The sequence below is a fragment of the Cynocephalus volans genome, chromosome 3 (assembly GCF_027409185.1).
Source record: "Cynocephalus volans isolate mCynVol1 chromosome 3, mCynVol1.pri, whole genome shotgun sequence".
Classification (NCBI taxonomy): Eukaryota; Metazoa; Chordata; class Mammalia; order Dermoptera; family Cynocephalidae; genus Cynocephalus; species Cynocephalus volans.
In genome coordinates, this window is record NC_084462.1 from 147,329,664 (window position 1) to 147,357,394 (window position 27,731).

The following is a 27,731-nucleotide window of genomic DNA, read 5'->3' on the forward strand; positions in this document are numbered from 1 at the left end:
GGGATAAGTACCCATGGTATTTACTTAAAAATACCCAAGCCTAGAGTAATAACTCTTGTCTTCTGGGAACCACTTCGCTTCCCAGCATATTGCGCCCCAGGCTTGGGATCTGAGTCCCGAGGCTACAGGGAAGAGTTCGGTACGGGAAGCTCATTTCCCGGCCCTCTGATTGGTCGGCTCGCACTCCACTCACGCGGCTCGCGGCTCTGATTGGTCCGGGCGACACCCCCTTGGCCCGCGACTACTTTGTGTGCCGGGGCGGCGCGCTCAGGTCCTGCAGCTCAGCTAGCAGTCCGGGCTGGTCTGAGGTAGCTCTTCGGCCCACTGCTGTGCGTCGCGGGCGCCAGGAATGTCCCGAGTCCGAGCGGGTAGGAAGCATCCTAGGGAAAAGCCTCCCCCTCCATCCCCATGCTGTTCTTTTTTTCCCCTTACTGAATAAACTTCCGCCTCACAGGGGCTGTCGCAGCCGCGGGTCGGGAGAGGCCGGGCGTCGAACTCAGGCCCTCGTGGGGGGGTCTTTCTCTTGGAGCGAATGTGGAAACACGGCTCTCACAAGATAAAATAGGGCTTCGCGGAGTCGCCTGTGGGAGCGATGCCATAGTATCGTATGATCGCTCCGCAAGCTGCAGCCGAGCGGCCAGGCGCGGGCCGCGGGGGCTGAGCGACCACCCCTAAAAGTAGCAAGGAGCCTGCTTCGGATCCCCAGTGCGGGTGCTCCTTCGGGCCGTAGACTGAGCTGGCAGGGCCCCGTGCGTTCCCCGGATCTCTAGAGAATACGACATTCCCCGGAGGTGGCTCCCCGGGAGTGGGAAGCCAGGCTCGACTCGCGCCCCCCTCAGCCTCCGGCCTGCCGGCGGTAGAGGGCGGCCTACGCTTGTGCTAGGCGGTACCGCGCGCAGCCAATACCCTGCTGGAAGTCGGCCGTCCCGCGGTAGCCCGCGGCTCTGCTCGGCGGTGGATGCTGCAGCTACGCTATCCACGGGCGCAGCGAGGAAGGGGGCGGGGAGAAGCCCTGGCACATGCCAGGGTCGCCGTAGGTGGCAGCGGCCGGCGCATGCGTGCCCCCTCCCAGCAGCCTGGAACGCTGAGCGGTGCGCGCCCCCATCCGCGCGCGGCCGCTGGCGCTGGCCGAGGCTTCCCTGCCCGCGCTCCTTGTCAGCCGCTCCGGCGCGTGCGCGCGTTATCTCCGGCCGACCCGAGCCGCCGGTGCCCTCGGCTCCCGGCCTGCCGCCCGCCCCGCTTCGCCCGCTCTCGGCCCCCAGCCAACCCGTCCCCTTCCTCTCCTCGCGGAATGGGTCCGGCGCTGCTCGGGGTCGCGCGCCCTGGACCCGGCTCGCGCTCGGTCTCGCGCTGTCAGCTACTGCCCGGCTCGCGCCGCCTCGCGCTCTCCCTCAGTCAGTGGCGCCGAAGGCTCCGTTAAGCGGCGGCGGCGGTTCCTGTTTCCGTTTCTTCCTCTCCCTTCAGTCGGGAGTAGCATCCTCCACCCAGCCACCCCTCCCACTCCCCCAGCGCAGGGCAGCTGCAGCGGAGTGCTGTGGCTGTGGCGGCGGCGACGAGGGACGGCGGAGACCGCCTCAGCTCCCGCCTCGGGTAAGGGGGCGTTTGGGAGCCGGGCCCCGCGCGCCTTGAGGTCTTGGGCTGGGCAAGCGCGGGATCTGAGGAGGCTTCAGGGCTGTCGCTGCTCTTTTTTTCTGGGAGATCCCCGGGCCTGTTGCAACTGCTGCTGCTTATCCAGCAGCTTCCGGAAAAGTGGGGAGGAGCCCCCGGGATGCTCTGGCGGGTGCCACGGCGCGGCCCCGGAGGCGCGGGCAGGGGGTGACCGGCGCCCACCGGTCCAGCCCGGACGCGGAGCGACGCCGCAGCTGCTCCCGGCGTCGCGCATCCTTGCTTCGGGCAAGGGCTGAAGCCGAACAGCGGAGAAGGGATGGGGGCGGGGGCGGGGGCGGGAGGTGTCACTCATCTCCCCTCGTCTCCGCTCATCTCCCCTCGACACCTACCTTCCTTTCGCGGGCAGCTCTCTCGCAGTAGTCACGGACTGTGGGAAGGAGGATGCCTGTGTGTTGTGGGGTTTCTGTGAGTGCTTCTCAGGCTAGAAATCAGGGAGTGGACCCGCACCAAGATCCGCTCCCGGCGAGGGGCCATTGCAGGGCAATTAACAGCGTGAGTGCCGCTGTGCACCTTTTTGATGTGCAAATAATGAGCTGGCGGCTTTTGAGTATCTAAACTTACTTAGGAGTGTTAAATGGGTTCATATTTATTAGTTCCAAGAGGTCTGTCCTGCAAGAATGGGTCGTCGGGTGCATCACCTGTTCTTGCCTCACTGGGGGGACTGCAGTCTTCAGAGATGCAATGTATTTCTTAAGTTAAATGGCAGTGTCACGGTTAGGGTTTATCCCTGGTGAGCTTTCAGTGTTTTGATTACCCTTTAGATTGAGGCCTTGGATAAAGGCAAGGAGAGGTGGTGTTTTTTTCCTTCCTGTGTATGAATTAATTTGCAGTTTACTTAACCCAGTTCAAGAAGGTGGACCCAGGAAAGCCAGACTCTGCAGATCACCCCAGACCTCAGGATTTCACGGAACGAATGAAACACGTTTTGTATCAGTTTAGAGTTAAACTCATCGCAAGTAACTGACTTAACTTTGGCTTGCCTGTGTAGAAACTGTAGGCAGGTTTCGTTATAGTTTTTTTTCCTTGTTATTTTTGGGGTTAAGTGCATATCTGTTTTCTTGATTTAAATTAAATGTTTTATGCAAAATTCTTTAAAAGGGTGCATCATAAAGAAAGTATTTTAGGAGGGAAATTATTTAAGCACTACAGAGCTATTCTGAAATAATGGAATAAATTGTAGTCTCCTTTCTTTAAAATAACTTTAAACCAACCTAAAACCCTATGCTGAATAATAAGGCCCTGTGCATTACTATCCTTGTGAAATATGTGAATAGAAAGTCTTAATTACTTGATTTATAAGTACTACAGTACAGTAGTAAGGAGGAGGTGGGAATTTAAGCATTTGAAATTGTGATTTTACAGGCTTAGTATGTAAAAATATCGGGAGTTAGAGATGAATAGGCTTTAAGGAACATACAAGTATGGTTTGGAGGCATGGATTTTCCTTTTGCTGGTCTGTAGATTGAGAATTCTGTTTCATTTTGAACAGCTGGAATGAAACTTGCATGGATTGCAGAAAGAGATGCAGAAATGTATTTTTGATCAAGTAGCCAGTTAGCATGAAGGGTATCTTGTGGTTGTTAGGATAGTGATTCAAAAATTTTCCATACAGTATGGCACTATATAGATTGTATTTTAAGGATGGTTTTGAATTTAACTAAAAAGTCACTTGAAGTTGTGTTCCTACAAATCAGTTCTATTTAAGATATACAGAATTGAAAAAACAATCTGATTACATACTGCAATGTTTTGATGCAAAATCTAACCAGTTATTTTTAAGAAATTGGAATGTTAAAAGTGGTGAAATTTTGAAATTTCCTAGTGCTTTGGGAAAACTTGTGTGCCTAACTTGTTTATTTTTTAAATGCGGTTGTATTAGTAGGTTGGTCTGGAGGGGGAGCTAGTGCCAAATCAAAGTATAGCTTAATAGCTGAACTTTGAAAACACCTAAAAGCAGATTTTTATGACCAGGAGAAACATACATTTTTAATCAAAAGAGTAGGGAAATTGTGTGGGCATATATTTGTACATAGTTACTTGTGGAGTCATATATTGTGTATTAAAAATTAGTCTGAAAAATCTCATGATCTGAAATAAGGGAAAGCAAATGCTTATTTATTAAATTTCTCATTTGAAAATCTCTGAAAATGTGTCCCAAAACTTAGAACATGTCATTAGTATTTTCTTAACCTTCTTGTGCAGTGCATCAGAAGGCAAGGTGTGTATTCTTTACCCTTTGTGCATGTTGCATGTTCTTAAATTTTTTCTTTGCAGTATCTATTGTCCTGAAATTTCAAAAAAAGTTTAAAAAAATTTTTTAAAAGTTGAGTGTTCTACGGGGATGGATACTAATTGTTTATTAAGCTAGGTATTTATCTAAAGTAGAGATATTCTCAATAAAGAAATGGACCCTTCATACATCTAGAAAGTAATATCCCAAGGTCACTTCTTAACCTCTGTTTCCTGCAATATAATGCAGTAATCCAGCTGATTTACTAAATTGAACTTGTGCCTTTGAATATGAAGCAGTTATTTTGTGGTCTATGGCACTTTATTTAGATTTCTTAAGTGTAATCAATTAGGTATGTTAATTTATTTCTGCCTATTCACATATTCTTTAAATTCAAGCCTAGAAATTGATAATTCATGTGTCTATTAAAATAATATATTCAGTTTTCTGAGGATAGTTGTTAGGCTGTTTGTTATCCATAGCTCTTTATTATGTAAATAGAATTTCAGTACTGATAAAATAGATTTTTCCATTTCTTTATCGGTTATTTTTGACCTACCATAAACTGCATTTAGTAAATCTTACTTTAATTAAATGGTAGATACACGTGTTTCATATGTTAGCACATTTATAAACGTAAAAGTGTTTTGTTCAATTTTATGATTATAAGAGTAAATGTTTGAACAATGTTAAATTAGTTCTTTACTTAAAAATAAAACAGAACTAAGATTCTAAGGAACTCTGAAACCAAAAGTATTACTATTATAATTCTTTTATACCCTGCATCAATACTGGTCCTATTGGTTCTTTTCAGATGAGATAGCAACTTCTGGTCTTTTGCAGTCAACAGTAGTGTAACATTTAGAGGACCAATACAGGATTCCCTTTGGTTCTCCTCTTAGTGATTCTCTGGCTTGTTATTTCTGTACCATATAGTAAGTACTGAGTTTCTTTTTGTGCCGTTTGAATTGTTTCTAAATTGTAGCTTGTTATAATGAGACAATTAAACATGTTTAAAAGTAAAAGATATTTACAACTGATTTTTAAAGAAGGTTTTTTAAATCCCCAAAGAAGAACATTATGTGGGGATGTGTGTGCATTTAAGATACGTATTTTTAAATAGATTTGTCTTCCTTTTTCTCTACATTCTACTCTCCTGCCTACATTTTCCCTTCCCCAGCCACCCTCCGTCATGCTACAATTTTCTCTTTGGAATAATTAAGAATCAAACCAATAAAGTTAACCTTATTACTCACCTGGCAAAGGTTTTTCTTCCTTGATCAAATGACTTTATATCAATCTCTGTAATATTTGGAACCCATGTAAACTTTACATGATACTGTACATTTTACTTTTAATGCAAGAAGAGCAGATAGGGCCTGTGGGGTTATGCCATGTATGTCAATGTAAGTTTTACTCTTTACTGCAAGCAGAGCTATAGGGTTAATTTCATTTAAGTTTTCTTTTAAGAAGACTATTTGCCAAAACCTAAGCCTCACTCATCTACTACTTTTTAAAAACATCTCTTTGTAATTGTTTTTTTGGTTAGAAAATGACAATGTGAAGGGGAAATATGTTTTGAATTTACATGTTTTTTTTTTCAGAATTAACAAATTATACCAATGTAAGGCTAATGTGATTCAAATTTGCCTTTATGAGCTGGCCAGCTAGCTCAGTTGCCTAGAACCTGATGTTATGACACCAAGGTCAAGGGTTCGGATCCCCATTCCGGCCAGCTGCCAAAAAACCCCAAAAACCAACCACACAGAAACTACAAATTTGCCTTTACTATTACTCTAGCTTTTCTTTTGTATTAGTTCTATAGTATAACTTCTTCATTGAAACACCAGAATAAAAAAAACTTTAAAGATCATTACAGAAATGCTCTCTGTATTTATTATACCTTAGAGTTTGGGTTTTTCAAATGTACTTTTCTACTGGGATAAACTGAATAAATATGAAAACAGACTAAAATTTTTTGTCACATCCTTGATAAAGTTCACATCATGAAATAAATAATAAAATGTTGATATTAATCTCAGATGTAAATGGGAAATTAAGGTAACGCTTATTTTAGAATCAGAGTTATGAGAAACAGTATATTGTTATAATTGTTATATTTTAATATTTGTTATTGTTAATATCTCACTGTGCCTAACTTATAAATTAAACTTATTATCATAGGTATGTATATGTAGGAAAAAACATAGTGAATATAGGGTTCAGTACTATCCAAGGTTTCAGGCATCCACTGGGGTCTTGGAACATATCCCCTGAGAATAAGGGGGGATATCTGTAGTTTCCTGAGAGCTCAGGGGGGCTTCAAGCTAAAATCTGAGTTTTTCTTTTTTTTTTTTTTTTAAGTAAAATGTTCTTTTCCCCCCAGTTTTATTGAGGTATAATTGGCAAATAAAAATTGTATATGGGGGTACTTCACAAAGTTTGTGGAAAAATAGAATTAAAAGGTAATATTAATCTTTCTATGAGCTTTTCAAATTACCCTCATATTTATTTTTTATTGAAACATAATTGATTTTACATATTTGTGGGGTCCAGAGTTGATTATCTATACCTGTGTACAATGTATGATGACCAAATCAGGATACCCTCATATATTTAAAGTGTATTTGTATGTACACATTATGAAATTATTATCACAATCAAGCTAATTCACATATTCATCACCTCACATAGTTACCTTTTTTTTTTTTTTTTTGGTGGTAGAAACATTTCAAATCTACTCTCCCAGCAAATTCCAAGTGTACAATATAGTATTGCTAACTGCAGTCACCAGGGTGTACAATAGATCTTCACAGTTTATTCATCCTGCATAACTGAAACTTTGTACCAACATCTCCCCATTTTCTTCACCAGACCCTTGCCCTTGGTGACCACCATTCTACTCTGCTTCTATGAGTTCAAATTTTTTAGATTCCACATATAAGTGAGGTCATGCAGTGTCTGTCTTTCTGTGCCTGGCTTATTTCACTTAGCATAATGTACTCCGGGTTTATCCACATTGTTGCAAATGACAGTGTAGGGGAGGCAAAACTTTACATTCACCCTTTTAGGGCTTTTTCTGGCTGGGCCTGAGAAATTAGCATAGGATAGGTCAACTGGAGAAAAGAATACACATTTATTTAACGCAAGTTTTACATGGTATGGGAACCCTCATAGGGAAATGAAGGCACGAAGACACAGTTAGTGTTGAACTCTTACATAACAAATTAAACAAAGAATAGAAAGTTGTGCAAAAGCAACTCAGTTATATTGGGAGACTTAAAATGTAAGAATTATTTTACCAAGATCTGTACAGAATTGTTTCAGTTTCAGCTTTCCATCCTTGATGGTAAGAATGTTGTTTTCAACTACAGGTAGAACTTCCATATGATCCAGCAATCCCACTACTGGGGATATATCCAGAGGATTAGAAAACATCAGGTCAAAGGGATACCTGCACTTCCATGTTTATTGCAGCTCTATTTACAATAGCCAGGCAAAGGAACCAACCTAAATGTCCATTGATGGATGACTGGATAAGGAAATTGTGGTATATATACACAATGGAATACTACTCAGCCATAAAAAAGAATGAAATTCTACCATCTGTGGCAATGTGGATGAGCCTGGAGAAAATTATTCTAAGTGAAACAACCCAGGTACAGAAAGAAATACTGCATGTTCTCACTCATAACTGGGAGCTGAATCCATAAATAAACAAATAAACAGTAAAGAGAGATAGAGAGAAAGAAAGAAAGAAACAACAATCACAGTAACATGTTGAACTTTTAGAAAACTAGAGGTGGGAAAGGGGAGGGGAGGGGAAGAAGGAGGGGGGCTAATGAGGAATTGGTCAAAGGACACAAAGAATGATTGCATATTGTAATGATGAATAAACTAACTATTGATCTAACCACCACACGTTCTACACAATTTGAAAATCAACGTTGTACCCCACATGTATGTATAATTAAAAAAAAAAAGAATGTTGCTTTTAGTAGTATAGGGAGAGCATCTTTCATGTGGGAATTTCATCTCCTTTTAAGAAACAGAAAGGTCAGAGTGATCTTCTTGCACCTGCTGTTTTTCAAGTGCCTTTAGCTCAAAATAGTTAATATGCCAGAACAGCATATTTTTAACTCCTTCAACAGGATTGCCTTCTTTTTAAAGCTAAATAGCATTCATTCCATTGTGTATTTGTGTGTGTATATATGTGTATATATATATACATTTATACCACATTTTCTTTACCCATTCATCCATTGATGGATACTTACGTTGATTCCGTATCTTAGCTGTTAGAAAAAAATGCTTCAATGAACACGGGAGTGCAGATATCTCTTTGACATACTGATTTTATTTCCTCTGGATGTATACCCAGAAGTGGGGTTGCTTGAGCATATGGTAATTCAATTTTTAGTTTTTTGAGGAATCTTTGTGCTGTTTTCCATAAAGACTGTACCAATTCACTTCCCCTCCAGCAAGTGTACGAGGGTTCCCTTTCTCCACATCCTCACCAGTTGTATTAATCCATTTCTGTTGCTTATAACAAAATACCTAGAACAGGGTAATTTGTAAGAAAATGAAATTTATTGCTTATAGTTTCGGGGCTGGGAAGTCCAAAGTCCAGAGAACACTTATGAGGAGGGCCTTCTTTGGTGGTGACTCACATGGTGAGAATGGCGGAGCAGAGAGAGGGAGACTCTCACGTGCTCTCCTTTTAAAGCGCCCAGAACCAGACCCGTGACCACCGTTACCAATCCATTCACTACAGCATGGTCCTCACAATCTAATCACCTCTCCAGGGCCCCACCTTTCAACTACCACAATAGGATTTCCCAACCTCAACAGTTACAGTGGGGATTAAGCTTCAATGACTTTGGGGGGCCATTCAATCCATGGCAACAAGACTTGCTATATCATTTGTCTTTATGTGAATAGTCATTCTAACAGATGTGAGATGTTATCTAATTGTGGTTTTGGTTTGCATTTCCCCTATGATTAGTGGTGATGAGCAGTTTTTCATATACTTGTTGGCTTTTGAGAAATGTCTAAGTTGTTTGCCCACTTTTTAATTAGGTTGTTTTTTTGCTGTTGAGCTGTTTGAGTTCCTTATGTACTGAGTTTCTTCTTAGTAATTTAAAAAATAGCTTTATGGAGGTATAATTTATATACCAAAAAATTCACAGCTTAAGTTTTAGTAAATTTATACAGTGTGCAACAATTATCACAATCCAGTTTTAGAACACTTTCATCTTCTAAAAATTCCCTCTTGCCTATTTGTAGTCAATTCCTGCTCCGATCTCTAGTTCCAGGTAACCACTGACCTGCTTTTTGTCTCTCTAGTTTGGCCATTTCTAGAAATTTGCCATTAATGGAATCATACAATTTGGAATTTTTTTTTTTTTTTTTTTTGGTGGCTGGTCACAGGGATTGAACCCAGGACCTTGGTGTTATCAGCACCACGCTCCCAACTGAGCTAACTGGCCGGCTTAATACGTAATCTTTTGTGTCTACCTCCTTTCATTTAGCATACTCCTGTTTAATAATTTGAATGAATGAATAAAGTAGAAAAGCTTTGAAATTGGAATCAAGAGACTCGGATACTAATAATAGCTTGGCCACCAAATGTATACAGTTGGGTAAGCCACTTGTCCTCTGAGGGCCTCTGCTTCTTTCTCCATAAAATGAGTTATTTTAACTTTCTCATATTTCAGTTTTTACAGCGTGGTAGGCATTCACTGACCTTCTCCTAGAATGTACCTTAATAACTCTTCCCTTAAATATAGTCACTGGGTTTTTTTTTTTTTCCCCCTCCTTGTGGGGGAAATGAGGCTTATGTCTGCTATGGTCTGAATGTTTGTGTCCCCCCATAATGTGTATGTTGAAACTTAACTCTCACATTGGTGATATTAAGAGATGGGGCCTTTGGGAAGTGATTAAGTCATGAAGGTGGGGAGCTATTTTACCCCTTCTGCCATGTGAGGATGCAGTGAGAAGGTGCCATCTATGAAGTAGAGCTAGTCCTCACCTGACACCGACTCTGCTGGAGCCTTGATCTTGGACTTTCTAGCCCCCAGAGCTGTGAGCAATACATTTCTGCTTTTTGTAAACTACCCATTCTAACATATTTGGTATAGCAGCCTGAATAGACTAAGACATGGTCTAGTAGATGACTAAGCAATGAACAAATTTGGGACTGTCTTGAAGAATTAAAATGGGTGATTAAACTTTTTCTTGGGCATTTCTTAGTTCATGTATACAATTCTGAGAATAGGGATAATCTTAAATGCTGAGTTAATAATAAAGATTTTTGAAGAGTATAAAGGCACAGTTGAATAACTCTCTGAGGTAGAGCTTCAAAAGTGATTGAAGCTTATTGTGAAGATAAGAAAGAGGCTGCTGTTTTAGTTATTTTTTTGTTTCGGGGGTAGAAAGTGGGGTGGAACAATATTATTAAGTATGTGCCAAACTGACAGGTAAAATTCAGGTTATAAACTAGGAAAAAAATACATATATAGGGGATTAAAAAAAATAAGAATGTGTGTGTGTGCATGCATATATGCATGCATGTGTATATGTGTGTGTGTGTAACAGGAATAGACAACTGATTGAGTAGGCTGGTATCAGGTATATGCCAAAGAGGTAATGTACATTTTCAGTATAGTGTAACAAAAGAAAGGGCATTGAATAACAACTAGCTAAATTTAAAAATCAGAGTGCTGTAATTTCTTTCAAATATTCAGTAATTTGACTCTTAGAGACCTTCAGGGCTTCTTATATTACCTGTAATCGTAGGAAGTATGGCTATATAATAATTGAACTTTATCTTTACCCAACATACTAGAGTGTATGAGTGGTAACTCACAGAGCAGACACTGGCAAGGAGGTATAGCTATAAATATATTTTATAAATATATTTTAATGATGGTGTCATTACAGCAACGTAAGAGAATTTGTTTCATGTTTTATAGTCACACCTTTTGTTCAAAAGAGGCATTTCTCATTTAGGTGAACCACTTTATGTTAAACAGAAATACCACCAAATCGAACCTATATTTAATATATGAAGATTTGTCACTTCTGACAATATTATAAAAATTGTGTTAAGACTTTAAAGTGATTCCAAAAATTGAATTCCAAAGTTTTTTATGCAATGCCAGCATTCTAGGAATAAGTGTAGAGTTTTCTGAGGTGACTGTTTTTATGGCAAGAATATTCTTTTGAATATATGCTATGTCATATTTATTTTTAAATGTCCCACTGAATTTGTAATACATATAGAGTAGCTAAATATGAATTGTGTAATTGGAAAAATTTCAGTGTAAAGGAAAAGTGACACCTCTTTCTAACTTCTGAAGCTTCAAGATATTAAAGACCATCATCATTTGTATTTCCTCAGGGGATTTTTATTTTTAGTCATAATAATAAATGAGCAGTTGTCAGAAGATAATAGCCATTTCTCGGTTTAGAATTTCTGTGTATAGCTTTCTCAAATACTTTTCTTTAGCAAAATAGGTATTAAGGATTTCTTGAGTAATCAAATACTACTTTGATATTTCTGCAATGTATCTGAGTAAGACTAGAACCACAGTAAAGCAGTAAGAATGATTAATCTAAAAGTTTTGTAACATAGCAAAGAACAGATGGGGTAATGCGCAAAGGAAAAGAAGACATGCAGAACATCATTACCTCAGATCAGATATAGAAGGCTGTCTTTTCGAAAGAACAGCAATCACATCAAATACACTAAAGAATTTGTACCCTTCTACTAGTTAAGTGAAAAGGAGATGAACAATGAATTAGAAAATATACTCTAAAATAGTTGCTTACATTGGTTGGCAATTCTTTTTCACTTCCTTTAGGGGCTGTTTCAGACCTTTTCTATCCCTTTCTAGTGCCTGATTCCAAGCACGATATACTCCTCTCAGACTATGTAGGTTGTTTCACTTACTATTTTTTTTTTAAAAAGAGTAAGAAGATTCAGACCATTCAACAGAAGCTTCTTCAGCTTCGCTTTCCTCTTGCTCTAAATTGCATAATTTTTCCTCTCCCATTTGGTGTCAGGGGTGTATCCTTTAGGTTTTCATGACTAACTAATGGCTATCTCTTTTATCCCTTCTACCTGTCAGAATGTGTAGGTCTGTTAATTAACTCCTTTATCATTTTTATTCCAATCTTTCTTAACAAACATCATTGGCCTAAAAAGAAACAAAACCCAAAACCTTTCCTTATTCTTTCTTCTTCCCCCTTTTTCCTTCTTTTGAATTGCCCAACAGCTCAAAAGAAAAAACCAATATCTATTGTTTTAATTTTGCTTTCTTTTTCACTAAAACTATTCTATTGTTATCAGTAGCCTTCTGAATTACCAAATGGGGACTCTTGTCTTCTTGTTTCATATCTGACATGGTGAACCCCTTTTCCTCTTCCCTTCCTCTTTACTTTTAGTCCTCCTGGCTCTCCTATAGAAGATTCTATCTACTCCTCTTTTCATTTACAAGGTCAACTTATTTCTCAAGTATTTGCCATATGTGTGTGTGCGTGCGTGTGTGTGTGTGTGTGTATATATATATATATATATTCTCTCTCTCTAGATTCTTTGCCTTGCAGTGTTACCTGTTCCTTTGGCTTTAGTGAGAACTTCTTTCAGATAACTCCTATACTGAACTTTGGTTTCCAGCGGAGGTTGTCACCTGATCATTATGCTTTCAAGCTTGACACACCCAAGTTTGAATTTTCTTTCTCCTAAAATGTATTCTTCTTTCTGACTTTCCTTTCTCCAATATTGGCTTATCCCTTCTATTGCCCAAACTTGAATTCTGAGTCACCTTTGAATTCTCTATCAGATCCATTCAGTTGTCAAACTTTGAATACTACAGTGTTTCTTTACTTCACTGACTCTTTTCTATTTCATTTTTTTCTAACAGTTCAGGCTCTCATTACCATAACATATAAATAAATATTGGTAATTGCCATGATAGAGGAAGAAGAGGCAATTCTACTAGGGTGTGATAAGTGGGGATGGTTGAATTGAAAGGTGACATTTAAGCATAGTATCAGAAAAGTAGTAGGTGCACTCTAGGCAGACAAACTGAAGAAAGGCTTATTAGAAGTATTGCCAACTCATGAAACCTTTTACTTTAATCCTTACTGCAAGTATGTGCTTTTCCTATTGGCATATATTATTGCCTTTCTTCAGATATTGATTAAAATCAGTGAATGAGCATGTAAAGACAGAGTGACACAAAATAACATATATCTTTATTACCTAGTTTTGAGTGAGTAGAGTAGTAAAATAAAATGTAAGGTAGCAAAAAGTGAGCACTGCCTGCACTGAAGATGTAAAACCTGACTAAAATTTACATTAAAAGCTGTCTTAAAGGTTCCTGACTACTTGGAATGTAAATCTTCAATAGGCAGCTGTTTTTAATTTACTAAAATGTGGCTTTATCTTTTATGTCTGCTTCTTTTCCACATGTGTGTCATTGCCCTACAGTAAGGTTGGGTAATATCTTTATATTAATAGCTACTAAAAGTAGATTAACTGAAGGCTACAGCAAGTAAAGAGGTAATTTACTATTTTTGCTTCCTTAGAGAAACAAAATATTTTGTGCTTTTAAAATGAGAAGCATTAAAAAGAACAATAACAATTCTAAAATGGCTTAAACAAAAAAGTGATTTATTGGCTACATAAGCAGGAAGAACAGAGATGGAGTAGTCTAGAAAAAACCAGATCCAGGAACTTAGATGATGTCTTCAGGATACTATCCATTTCCAGGCTTCATTTCTTTTTGTGTGTTGGTCTCATTTTGTGCTTATGTCAGAAATCTTCTTTCATGACAGAGATGCATGGCTTCACACGGTTGAGAACTTAGTTTCCCAAGGAAGGCCTCTAATGGGCCCCATCCCTGCACTAATCACTGTGGAGAATTGTCATTGGCATTACCATCTGTAAAGCTACACGACTGTGCCAGTTGTAGTGCTACCAGGCAATTGTAGGGCTAGGCATTTCATAACTAAAGTCAAAACGTTTCATTATTTTAGTTATACTAAGTTTCCATTTGTATTGTCAGGGCTAGGGCTCAGACCCTTCAAACCCATTGTACAGACTGGGTCACCAGATCCCTCACACTCAGATCCATGCTAGGTAATTGGGAAAGATCGTGGGAGCTGTTGGCAGATGACATGAGCTCAGTCCTCAGCAGCAGCAGCAGCAGCAGAGGCAGCTGCAGCAGCTTACAGCAGCCTCCAGCAGCAATGGCGGTGGCCTCCTGGAGGGTCCCGGGGGCCCTGGCAGCAACAGCTTGCAGCAACAGTAGCGGCTTCCCCGTGGTCCCCCCGGGGGCATCCCAGGGGCTGGGGGGCACTGTGGATCAGAGCCACTTGTCCTTTATACTTAAGTCATGATCCAGGACACCTGGTTGCGCATGCGCAATTACATTAGACAATAACCAAGGAACAACTGGGCACACGTGCCTATTTACATCAAATGCTTGAGAAGATTCTGAACCTCTGAGGGGCCCTGACCATTTTCCTTGCTTTCCCTACAATCCACCCCCTCAGCATCCCTCGCTCTACAGTCTACGTGTTCAGAATCTTCCACGATGTTATCTTAATGAGGATAACTGATCCTTGCATTCACATATTACATATTCCAACAGTCTCAAAAATCTTGAGTTGGTGCTACAACAAGCTAAAAAGTCCAAAGTCTCATCTGAGACTAAAAGCAAACTCCTTTCAGCTGTGAACCTGTAAAGAGTCAAAAAAGAATTTTATCTACCTCCAAGGTACAGTGGGACAGACACTGAGTACACATTCCTGTTCCAAAAGGGAGAAATAGAGAAGAAAGGAAAAACAAGCCCAAACACAGCAAACATTAAGCACACTGGGGCATCTGGACCCCCAAAGCATTGGGCAGCCTGGCTCCTGCAGCTCTGCCAGGTGTAGCCTATTGAGGTGCCCTGATACCTGCCGCTTTTCCAAGCCGGTACACGTTGCCAGCAGCTCCACAGTTCTGGGCTCCTGGTGGCAATCCCGCCATCCTGGCTCCACTAGACATTTCTCCAGTGGGGGCTCCCTGTGGGGGCTCTGACCCCACTTTTCTGCTCCACATTGCTCTGTAGATGACCTCCACAGCGGCTCCATCCCTGCAGCAGGCCTCTGCCCGAGTTTCATACATCTTCTGCAATCTGGGTGGAAGCTGCCACGCCTCCACTTCTCAAATTCTTCCGGCCAAACTTAACACAATGTGGATGCCACCAAGTTTTCCGGCTTGTGCTCTCCGGAGCTCCTGCATGAATCACATTTGGGGCCATGCAAGGCAGGGCTGCTCCAGCCAGAGTGGCTGGGATGCAGGGAGCAGTTTCCCGAGCGCAGTGGTGCCATAGGTCTGTCCTCTGGAGAAACTCAGTTCTCTTAGGCCTCCAGGCCTATGATCAGAGGGGCATTCCTCCAAACTTCTGAAATGCCCTCAGGGCCTTTCCTCCATTGTCTTGGTATTAGCACCTAGCTGCTCCATCCCCAGCTCTCGAACTACTTGAATCAGCTCGGCTTATACCGGCTATTTATTTACAGTCTTCGGCAATTCTCCAATGTTCGCCCACTCAATTCGAACAGCTGAGTTCACCCTGTCCATCAAGGAGTGGCTATCCTGTAACCACTGCCACTGAGACAGGTGCTTAGTAGCAGAGGCTTTTTCCACCTTTTCACCAGATGAAAACATACTTGAAATTCTGCAGTGGTACCCATCCTCAGGTCATCAGCCCATCTGCATGAGGCACTCTTTTCTTGGGTTTAAACAGTACCTGGCAAGCCCTCAAGTTTAAGTGGCACGCTCCAAGCCTTCTTGGGTTTAAGTGGCACTCGGCGAGCCATCTGCCTTTGGACAAATGCAACATGCGTTTATTACATCGTGTCCAGAGCACATCACACCATCCATCCCTAGGTCCCGTAACTGCAGCAGCCAGGGGCTTTACCTATTTCTGCTGCTTTACGGTTTTCCCAAGTCAACCAATTCGACCTGGGTATATGTGACACAGGTAGTAAATTGGGTCACCTGTTGGTTGCCTACCAGTCCACCCAGTCCCATAGGCTCAGCTCGTGCTTCACTTTCTGGTGAGCAACGGGTTGTTCTGGGAGACACTCAGTCTCCAACTCACCATTGGGTTTGTCATCATCCCCGATGATGGAAGCAGGAGTGACCTGTTGCTGTATTTCAGCCTCCAGGGCATGTATCTCTACTTCCAACCTGCCTGCTTTCTGCTGCAAATCTCAAAACTGTGCCACTTCATGGGGTTTCTGATCCATGTTGGCTCTCAGGACAGTGAGCAACAGCCAGACCCTGTTCAACAGGAAAGTGGCCACCGAGCACCACATACTCAAGGGTAGCCACATTTCTTTCTCCTCCCAAGGGGCTTTCTGCTTCTTTACCTGCTTGGCGTCCTACTCGTGATGCTAATTGCTGGGCTCTTTTACCTGCCTGGAATCCTGCTGACTACACCAATTGTAAAGTTACGCAGCTACGCCAGTTGTATTGCTACCAGTCAATTGTAGGGCTAGGTATTTCATAACTAAAGCCAAAATGTTTCATTATTTTAGTTATACTAAGTTTCTGTTTGTATTGTCAGGGCTAGGGCTCAGACCCTTTAAACCCATTGTATAGACTGGGTCACCAGACCCCTCACATGCAGGTCCACACTAGGTAATTGGGAAAGATCCTGGGAGCGACTGGCAGATGACACAAGTTCAGTCCTCAGCAGCAGCACTAGCAGCAACAGCTTACAGCAGCCTCCAGCAATAATGGCGGTGGCCTCCTGGAGGGTCTTGGGGGCCCTGGCAGCAACAGCTTGCAGCAACAGGCTCCAGCAGCAGTAGCAGCCTCCCTGTGCCCCCCCCCCCGGCTCCCCCGGTCATCCTGGGGGCCGGGGAGGTGCTGTGGATCGGAGCCACTCATCCTTTATACTTCAGTCATAACCCAGGACACCTGGGTGCACATATACAATTACATTAGACAATAACCAAGGAACACCTGAGCACACGTGCCTATTTACATTAAATACTTGGCCAGATTCTGAACATCTGAGAGGCCCTGACCATTTTCCTTTACTTTCCCTACATGATCACAATACATAAATAGGGGAGGGTCAGTTCCCCAAGGAATAGAGATAATATTAACCAGAGAAATAGGGGGAAGGAATGTGAAGTAGCAAAAATAATTGATAGCCATTACAGAGGTGGAGAAAAGAAAAGAAGAAAAAAAAAAGTGAGTGGGAGATATAGTGAAAGAGAAATGCTTGCATAGGATAGAAGCAGGGAAACGGGAGGGAACTAGTAATGGTTAAACATTTACTGTCTGGTAAACCTTGTGTTAAACATTTTACATTATATCTCCACAGCTCAGTAGAGGCCACTATATTATCTTCAGAGGATAACCATTTCTAGGTCTAGTAATTAAAACCTTTTTCTTTCCTTTTTTCCCCCCAATCTGGCACATTTTATTTTTCCATTCATATTTTTCCATTTTAAAATTTGTATACAGTAGAATTCACACTTTGTGATACAATTTTATGAGTTTTGGCCAATATATAGAATATGTGTCTGCTCCCATCATCAAGACACAGAGCTTCTGCTGCCCCTCTGTAGTTAGCTTCTTCCCCTGCCTCCATCCCCTGGGCAAACTCTGATCTGGTCTCCAGGGCTATTGTTTGGTTTTCCAGAATGTCATATACATGGTATCATAGTTATGTAGACGTTTGGATCAGCCTTTCACTTAGAAAATGCATTTGATGTTCATTCATGTTGTTGCACGTATCAATAGTTTGTTCCTTTTCATTGCTGAGTAGTAATCTATAGTTTGGATATACCATGGTTTGTTTATCCATCTCCATCTGTTGATAGACATTTGGCTTGTTTCTGGTTTTTGGCAATAATGAATAAATCTGCTATAAATTTTCACATATAACTTTTTGTGTGATCATGTTTTCATTTCACTTGGGTAAATACCTAGGAGTGGGATTGCTGGGTCATGTGGTAAGCATATGTTCAATTTTGTAAGAAACTGCCAAATTGTTTTCCAAAGTGGCTGTACCATTTTCCATTCTCACCAGCAGTGTATGAGAATATCAGTTGCTCTGCATCCTTGCTAGCACTTGATATTATCGGTTTTTAAAATTTTAGCTCTTTTAATAAGTGTATAATGGCATTATGTTTTTAGTTTTTATTTTCCTAATAACTAATGATTTTGAGTACATTTTCTTGTGGTTTAAAATACCTTTCATTAACATTCTGAGAATGCTTATCTGCTCTTTATTTTTTTATTTTATTTTATTTTTTTATCTTTAAAAATTTTTTTTAATCTTTTTTTATCTTTTTAAAAATCTTTTTATTTTTATATTTATTTATTTATTTATTTATTTATTTATTAATTATCATCTGCTCTTTAAAAAGTGATTGTAGTTTTTTTTTCCCCCCAAAATGGAACAGTAAATGGTCTTGATGAGGCTTTTGACAAGCATTTGAGTTACCACTACTACATCATGCAACTCCACCATTCATAAAAGAAAAACATTCTCTGGGGTTGTGCAGCTGTCCTGGCTATATATTTACAGCCATTATCTAGGATTATCAGTTATTAGGTTCCATGGCCAATTTGAGTACTATCAAATGATGCATTTAGAAAGCATTTTTCAGTGTTTCTCTGAAATGAAATTCTGTCCAGGAGCTGATTCTGAAGAAATGCCTAAGGCAGTATGTCTAATGGATCAGACTTGGGAGACAGAAAGGCCTATTTCAGATACTCACATCTTCCATTTACTGCATGAGTGACCTTGGGTATCTTATCTAGCCTCTCTAGGCTATTTATCAGCAAAACAAGGTTGATAATATCTCCTTTTTGTGGATGTGGTAAGAATTATAAATAACGCAGGGAAAATACCTGATAAGAGTAGACCTCTTCAAGTTGCAACTGCTTTTATGTCTCTTTCTTACCACTACTTAGTGCTGATTACCCAAATGGCATAGCAAACAAAGCATACCAGCAAAGCAGAGGAAAAACAATTTGAAATAAAATTGAAAGCATTTACTATTTAATGTTTTAAAAAATTATTGAAGTAGTAATCCAGAAAGAAATAAGAATTTTATTGGACTAACTTAATCTTAGTTTTTTAGCATTGTTTTTACTTTGAATTTAATAGGGAGTAGAGGGCTATACATTGTATGAGTATTTTCTATACTTAAGGCCTTTTTTATTTTTTTGTCTTTTTGTGACTGGCCGTACCGGCCATCCTTATATAGGACCCAAACCCGCGGCGGGAGCACTGCTGTGCTCCCAGAGCCGCACTCTCCCAAGTACGCCACGGGGTCGGCCCATTAAGGCCTTTAAAGGTCTTAATTTGGTCTTACCACCATCACCAACACCACCATCATCATCACCACCACCACCACCACCACCACCACCACCACCCCCCCACCCCCGGTTATCTTTATATCATGCCTATATTAAAGACAGACGAATATTTTACATAATGTTCAGGGTTTTAGAAATGCAATTTATTTTCTTGAGACAAGAAGGCCCATGAATGAATACTGGTTGACATCATTAGTTCTGCCCACTGAAGTGAGAGTATTTCAGGTCCTAGGTAATTTTATAGGATTCTTAAAACTTTATAAGTTATTTATGATTATTTTTTTTGTAATTACCCATGGTGGTGACAGTAAAATCCTTAAAACAGCAAGGAAGGAGAATTGGGGAGATTAGATGTGCCTTGTGGATGTAAGGAGAGAGATTTATTAAGCAATGGAGTAGTAATGAAGAGGAGGAGTTTAGACTGAGTTTCTGGACCTGGGAAATAATTTTAAAAGTCTTAACTGTAGAAGAGTCTACATAGTGATAGTGATTTTGTTTCTTGTTTGGTCTTAAAGATCTCTTTCTATCTTGGTGTTTTTTATTTATTAGACATACTGGTTTCAAACCTTTGTATAGTAAGGAGATTTGAGCCAAATTATTTTGGCTCACACTTTTGTTTCTCATATGGATTTTTGTAATACTATGAAGAGAAGGAGTAATAAATAGTCTAAGAAGTAGGATTAAAGGTTCTTCTTCTCTTTCTCCATTTTTCTCTCCTCTTTCAGGTAAGTAATACATCAAAAATGTTTCAGTCTTGCCATTTTGTAGCTTGAGATTAGAGAAGGAAAGTTTATATTCACATCTCTTATCTTCATCTGCCTTTCTTGCCTTTAGCAGAGGTTGCTAGCTTTTTCCAAATATCTGTTCTCTACTTCTCTGAAGTTAACAAAACCTAGATATTTAGGGTGCACAATTGCCACATGCTGAAAGACCACATTTCTGAGGTTCTCTTGCAGTTAGGTATAACCTTGTGACTAAATTCTGATCAATGATACTCATATGTAAGTGGAAGTGTGATACTTCCCAAAATTCTATTTGAAGGGAGAAGTGTACCCTTCTTTATCTTTTTCACCACCTGCTAACTTAGACCATGAAGACAGAGGCTATACTCTAGCGATGGTAAATAGAGAGCTGGAAAGACCCTGTATATTGATGACATGGTAGAGCAGCCCTGGACTGTCTTTTCAGATTATTTTATGTTAGAGAGAAATAAACTATTTTGTTTAAGCCACAGTTATTTTGGGTTTTTCTTTTATGCATAGCTGAATCTACTACCCCTACATCTCCATCCTGAGATACTTCCCCTTCTCCTGCTTCCTGATCTATGGTTGAACTCTTGGTGCCATTTTAATTCTCCACTTATAAATCCCTGAAGTCTCTTGCTCCTAATGTGTTCCACAATATTTATTCACAGGCACAACATTGCAGTTAGAAGCTGATGTGCATGCTAATTATGTAGCTTCTGAAATTTTAATTCCTTTAAATAAACTTTTTAGACAGGAATTAAAAGAATGTGTAAATACAGTTTATTTCCTAATGAAAAAGATATAATTTCTAAAAAAATAATGTGTAGCCACTGTTTCCCCTATCCTGCAGTTGTAATAGATATAGATTGGTTTGCTTAATTGACTGCTAGCAACTCCTCCCGTGAGTATGTCTAGATCATTAACAGCCCCCTTCTTACCTGCTTCTTTTGGAGAACTCATCCTACCCCTATTGTAAGGCCATCACACATATGGTCCAGATGGAAGCCTATTATCATTATAATTATTGGTTCAAGGATGGTTATGTGAGATGTACAAAAATACCAGCTGTATCATGGGTTTTTGGAATTGTGCCTAGGAGGAAAAGAGGTCTTCTCTATTCTTGAGGCTATAAGGATATGTAAAAGCTGGTTTAGGAGAATCATCAAAAACTGACTATATAGGGCTGGCCTGTGGCTCACTTGGAAGAGCATAGTGCTGACAGCACCAAATCAAGGGTTAAGATCCCCTTACTGGTCATCTTTTTTTTTTTTTTTTTTTTAAAAAACTGACTATATAAACATTATCAAGCACTAGGAAATGTAAACTGAAATCATGCAATATCATTACATACCTACTAGAATAGCAAAATAAAAGCAAACAAATCCTGGCAATACAAAGGTGGCAAGGATGTCGAGTAACTGGAACTCTTATACATTGCTGATGGGAATGCAAAATTGTACAGCTACTTTGGATAATAGTTTGACAGCTTTTTATAAAGTTACCATATGAGCTAGCAATTCCACTCCTAGGTATTTGTCCAAGAGAAATGAAACATATATTCACGCAAAAACCAGTACAGCTCTGTTCATAACTGTCGAAAACTGGAAATAACCCAAATGTCAACGTGTGATGGACAAATCTCAATGTGTGAATGGATAAACAACAATATATCATTGTGATGGTTAATTTTAGGTGTCACCTTGACTAGATTAAGGAAAACCTGGAAAACTGGTAAAGTGTTATTTTGGGGGTGTGTCTGTGAGGGTGTTTCCAGAAGAGATTAGCATGTGAGCCTGAGTGTACTAGGTGTGAAATATCCACCTTCAGTATCGGTAGTCACTATTCAATCTGTTGGGGACCCAGAGAGAGCAAAAACAGAGGAAAAGGCAAACCTCTCTATCTGCTGGAGCTGGGATATACTCTTTTCTTCTGTCCATGGACATCAGAACTTGAGACTCTTCAGCCTTTAGGTTCCAGGACTTAAACCAGTAGCACCTCTGGGCTCTCAGGCCTTTGGCCTTGGACTGAGAATTATACCATTGACTTCCCAGGTTCTGAGGCTTTGGACTTGGACTGAGCAACACTACTGGCATCCACTTTGCACACAGCTTGTCATAGGACTTTTCAGCCTTCGTAATCATATGAGCCAATTCCCCTAAGAAATCCCCTCTCATATATCTATATACATATTCTATTGGTTCTGTCTCTCTGGAGAACCCTGACTATACAGTAGTACAATACCGTTCAGTAATACAAAGGAATGAACTGTTGGTGCATGTAACAAGTTGGATGAATCTCAAAGGCGTTCTGCTTTGTGAAAGAAGCCAGTCTCATAATAACATTAATATGACATTCTCAAAAATACAAAACTATAGTGATGGAGAACAGATCACTGGTTCTGGCGCTGTGGTTTGAACCTTTTTATCCCCTCCAAGAATTCATGTTGAAACTTAATCCACAAAGTTGGGAAGTGGGGGCCTAATTGGGAGTGTTTAGGTTGTAAGGGCTCTGCTCTCATGAAGGGATTAATGCTGTTATAAAAAGGGCTTGTAGTAGTGGGTTAGCTCTCTTCTGTTCTTCTGCCTTGTGAGGACACAATGTTTGTCCCCTTTTGCCCTTCCATCTTTCATCACGTGAAGACACAGCAAATAGGCCCTTACCAGATGCTAGTGCCTTGGACTTCTCAGCCTCCAGAACTGTGAGAAATAAATTTCTGTTCTTTTAGAATTACCCAGTTTCAGGTATTCTGTGTGGCAGCATAAAACAGATCAAGACACCCATGGCTATGAGTGGGGAGAGAGTATGACCATGGATAGATAGCATGAGGGACATTTTGTGGTGATAGAACTATTGGGTATCCTGAGTGTGGTGATAGTTACATGAATTTATATGTGTGTCGAAATTCATAGAACTGTATACTGCCACTCCCTCCAAAAAGTCCATTTTACTGTATGTTAATTTAAAAAATAAAATGGAAGACATATTAAACTGAATATATGTATATTTTAAAAGGAATTTGTTCTGGTTAAATACACTTCTTTAACTACTGTCTGATTTTTCTCTGTTAGATTTTTTTTTTAACTTTTAAGGATTTGTGTGAAAAATGACTGATACACAGGAAAACTTTTATATTAAAAGAATTAGCACTGTAATTATTCCGTGCAAATAATTTGGATGGTCACCTAGGACACATCACATTTTTGAATAGGTAATAACTATCATTTATTGAACTAATACTATTTAGTGGGCATTTTGCTAAACATTTTAACTCTACTATGCTTATAATTATGGTACATTATTTTCCCTTTTACAGATGAAGAAGCTGAAGCATAGAAGTGTTAGATAACTTGCTTAGATTCACACATCAAGAATGTGATAGAGCTGGAATTTTAACTTTGTACAAGTATGGCACTCAGACATCCTTTTTGAGCTTAACAAAACTCAAACTGTCCCATCTTTGAATAGTGGGAGCCTCTTCAAGAGGTTCTGAATCCTTCTAACATAATCCTACTAGTTTTTGATAGCTTCCTTGTTACTGGTGTGACAAGTTGATCCAGGCTTATTTTGTAAATTTTCTGTTGATTCTTTGGAAACAGTCATTTCTCCAAAAATTTCTGGCAACAGAGATTATTATATAATAGGTTTAATGCTAGTTGAAGAGAGCCCCAGCTAGAGCCACCAGCAAAAACAACTTTGATTTGGCTTATAACAGTACCGGGAACATAATAGTAGCTCAAAGAATATTTGCTGAATGAATGGTGTTAGGATGTGAATATCTTTAGGTTAAGGCCCATAATTTGTACCTCTTTTTCCCCCCATAGAGCCTGGCTCCTAGGTGCTCACTACATATACTGCAATGAATAAGATCATGGTCTTTGATATCAGACCTCACTCTACCAAATATTAGTTGTGAGACGTTGAAGAAAGAAGTTACTTTACCAAACTTCTATCTCTTTATCTGTGAAATGGGTTAATAAATTTAAAAAATAAATAGCTTACAGGGTTGTTATGAGTTTTGAATGAAATAATTTAATCAATCAACATAGTGGCTGGTACGTTGTATATGCCTAATAGAACATAGTATAATTATTATTACTGTTATTGGGTTTATATGTATATTTTCAATTAATTGTCTAATTATATTTCATTTAATATCAATGTAAAACTAAATGCATGGAGTATATATACTAATTGGTGGGTGAGAGCCACTTAACAGCAGGGTGGGTAACAAAAATGAACTAACTTGGCAGTGTAGCTTTCCTGTCACAAATGAATGTAGAGATAAGAGTTGCATGTGTTAATTTAAATCATAACATTTGCCAAATTAGCTATTAAGCATTAAATTTATAGTTTTATGTTAAATGGAAACAGACAAAAAGGAAAGTAAAGATGTGTTTTCTACAGCACACCAAATTTACTCATGATATAGTTAGTGTTTGACTTAAAGCACCCTAAGTGCTTTATAGAATAGAAATTGCCAATATGGAAGCCCTTCTTCTGCTTTACTCAATTTAAATTACTTGGGAAGTGAGTGATACCTATGTAGAGGAATGCCATCTCTTACATGATTGTACATATTCTCCAGCAGGAACCATCAATTTATCTTCTCTTTGACCCCAGACTCTGCTGCTGAATCCCTGCCTCTCTCCAAGGCTGCTATGCTGTCATGGGTGTCAGGGACATCCCTGCTCTCTCTGACAAGGAGGGAGGCAAATGAATTCCTGGGATCACAGTTTGGAACTCCAGAATATAAATACATACATTTGTATATTTCTCTATCTTTATAAATGGTAGCTAGTTATTTAGTGATAAATGTGGGCTGACTTAGGAATAGAATTACCTTTTATAGCATTGTTTTTATATAAAAGGAAAGTGCATTCTAAGTTCTGAATAGGTCTTAGAACAGCCTGTTTATTCATGGTAACCTGCCTGTTTTTACATATGAGGACCATGTTGTTTGTCAGGTGCCAAGCATGAAATGTTTGGTACATTTACAAACTTGTAATCATCAGGGATTATTTATCTGAGTCTGGGGTTAAACCATTCACTATAGATAATTTATTCTTTTGTGTAATTGAGCCTGAATGATAGTATCTTAGTCCATTTGTGCTGCTATTACAAAGTATCACAGACTGGATAATTTTTAATGAACTTAAGTTTATTTCTTACAGTTCTGGAGGCTGTGAAGTCCAAGATCAGGGCCTCAGCATTTGATATCTGGTGAGAGACTTCTTCCTGTATTCTTACAAGGTGGAAGAGTAGAAGAAATTGAACCCACTCTCTCAAGCCCTTTTAAGGACTCTAATCCCATCCAGGAGGGCTCTACCCTCATGGCTTAATCACCTCCTAAAGGCCCACTTCTTAATACAATCACATTGGCCATTAAGTTTCAACACATGAATTTTGGGGACATATTTAGATGATAGCAGATTTGATTACTGATATTTTATTAATGAGTGATTGAAGACTAATTTTTAATCTGTATAACCTGGTAGAATGGAAAAAAACTCTGGTACTGAGTATCTGAGAACTCTGGTATCTGAGTTCTGACCATTTCATTTACTAGCTGAATTTGTTCTCTCAGCTCTAAAATGAAGATGATAATTACAGGGTTTTGTCGAGGTTTTAAATGATTTAGCAGTAGCCCACGTAAAGTGCTTAGTCAAGGCACTTGGTACACATTAAACACTTAATAGCAATACCATTAGAATTTTAAATCCTTGCAGTTGGTTCTTTAGTAACTTGACATGCATAAAAATGATCATTTTACTGAGTTACAGTGTAGGATTATGTTTTAAAAATCATGATAGTATATAGGTGTGTCTCTTTGGCTATGTTAAATAAAAGATGGCTTTTTAAAATTTTTCACTTTTTTCAATGCTCCCTAAAAGCCTTTAACTACTTATGTTTTTTTTTTTTTTTTTGGTGGAAGTACTGGGGAATTAAGTACTTATCTAGCAAGTAAAAACAATGAATAAAATAATGTGCTGCGGTTTTTTTTTCCTGTCTTTAAAAAAAAAAATTATCAATATACAATGTAGTTGATTTTTTTTTTTTTTTTTTAAAGATGACTGGTAAGGGGATCTTAACCCTTGACTTGGTGTTGTCAGCACTACACTGTCCCAAGTGAGCTAACCAGCCATCCCTAAATAGGGATCCGAACCCATGGCCTTGGTATTATCAGCACCACTTTCTCCCAAGTGAACCATGGGCCGGCCCTCAACGTAGTTGATTTTTATGTCCCTTTACCAATTCCTCCTTTTCCTGCCTCCCTCACTACCCTACACCCCCAAAATAATGTGCTGTTTGTTCTTCAAATTGTTATTGTAGTAGTGTTTGCTTTGGCAGGAATTTTGTGGAGATATTGTATTTTTAATTTTCTGTTATGAAATAGTGAACTTTTGAAATGCATGTATACTTCTGAAATTCCAGTGTAGTTTAATTTAGCATTGGCCAAGACTGACCTACAAAGCTATTTAAGTGAATGTGAAAGTGAGCCTTAGAATGTAAATGAATTTGATTATTTTTTTAATAATAATTTTTATTTTTATTTTTAAAATTTTTTTAAAAGATGACTGGTAATGAGATCTTAACCCTTGACTTGGTGTTGTCAGCAGCACGCTCTCCCAAGTGAGCTAACTGGCCATCCCTATGTAGGGATCTGAACCCATGGCCTTAGTGTTATCAGCACCACACTCCTCCCAAGTGAGCCACGGGCCAGCACTTAATGATAATTTTTATATGAACCTGATGATATAAATATAGTTTAGCTATTTTAATATGTTTACAGTCCAATTTCAGATTAGCAAGACTAAGCACAATTACACAAATAGAATAATGTGCCTGGCCTTGAACACTGAAAATGGTTTGTAGGAAAGTTTGTCTCAGTTAACAAATGCTTCATTTAAACAATGCTATTTGGCTAGGCCGTAGTAAGTATGAGATGCCTAGAGAAAATTTGTTGATGGGTATCATATACTTAAAATGTCTAGCCAGCTTTGTGGGAGGTAGTAGAGTTAGGAGGTTCTTCACTCTTCTCTACCTCTCCTCTCTGGCTGCTGCCTTCTCCGCCATAACTCAGCGTAGGCTGTTACAAGTAGCCATGCAGCTTCCTTAATGCTTTGCTGCTTAGAAATTTCCACCAGGTACTCTGGTTCACAAGTCTTAGGTTCCACCTTCCACAAAGTCCTAGGGCATAGACAATGCAGCCACATTCCTTGTCAGTTCACAGCAAGGGTGATCTTTGCCCTAGTTTCTGATAAACTTCTTATTTCTGTCTGAGACCTCTTTAGAAGGGTCTTTACAGTCCATATTTCTGTCAGCATTCTGCTTGCCACTACATAACCAATCTCTAAGATATTCCAAACTTTCCCTCATCTTTTTGTCTTCTTCTGAGTCCTCCAAACTCCTTCAACCTCTCCTCAACACCCAGTTCCAAAGCTGCTTCCACATTTTCAAGTACTTGTTATAAGTAACACCCCACTTCTCTGGTACCAATTTTCTGTATTAGTCCGTTTTTGTTGCTTATAACAAAATACCTGCAACTGGATGATTTATAAAGAAAATGAAATTTATTGCTTACAGTTTCTGAGGCTGAGAAGTCCAAAGTCCATCTGGTGGTGGTTACAGTGACCCAGAGATCTCACATTGCAAGATGGTGGAAGCAGAGAGAGAGAGACAGACT

The 27,731-nt window shown here is 39.6% G+C and overlaps 1 protein-coding gene across 4 annotated transcripts in view; it reads left to right on the forward strand.

The window, feature by feature from the left end:
* The first annotated feature begins 258 nt into the window (after positions 1 to 258).
* FUT8 (fucosyltransferase 8) overlaps positions 259 to 27,731 on the forward strand; it is a 332,924-nt gene continuing 305,451 nt past the window's right edge. For 3 of the 4 annotated variants that reach the window (XM_063089804.1, XM_063089806.1, XM_063089807.1), the window contains exon 1: positions 1,451 to 1,590. The gene's annotated coding sequence lies outside the window, so the exon portion shown is untranslated. Of the gene's footprint in view, positions 369 to 1,450; positions 1,591 to 27,731 lie in introns of those variants that run through there. The other variant, XM_063089805.1, reaches the window with a different exon arrangement.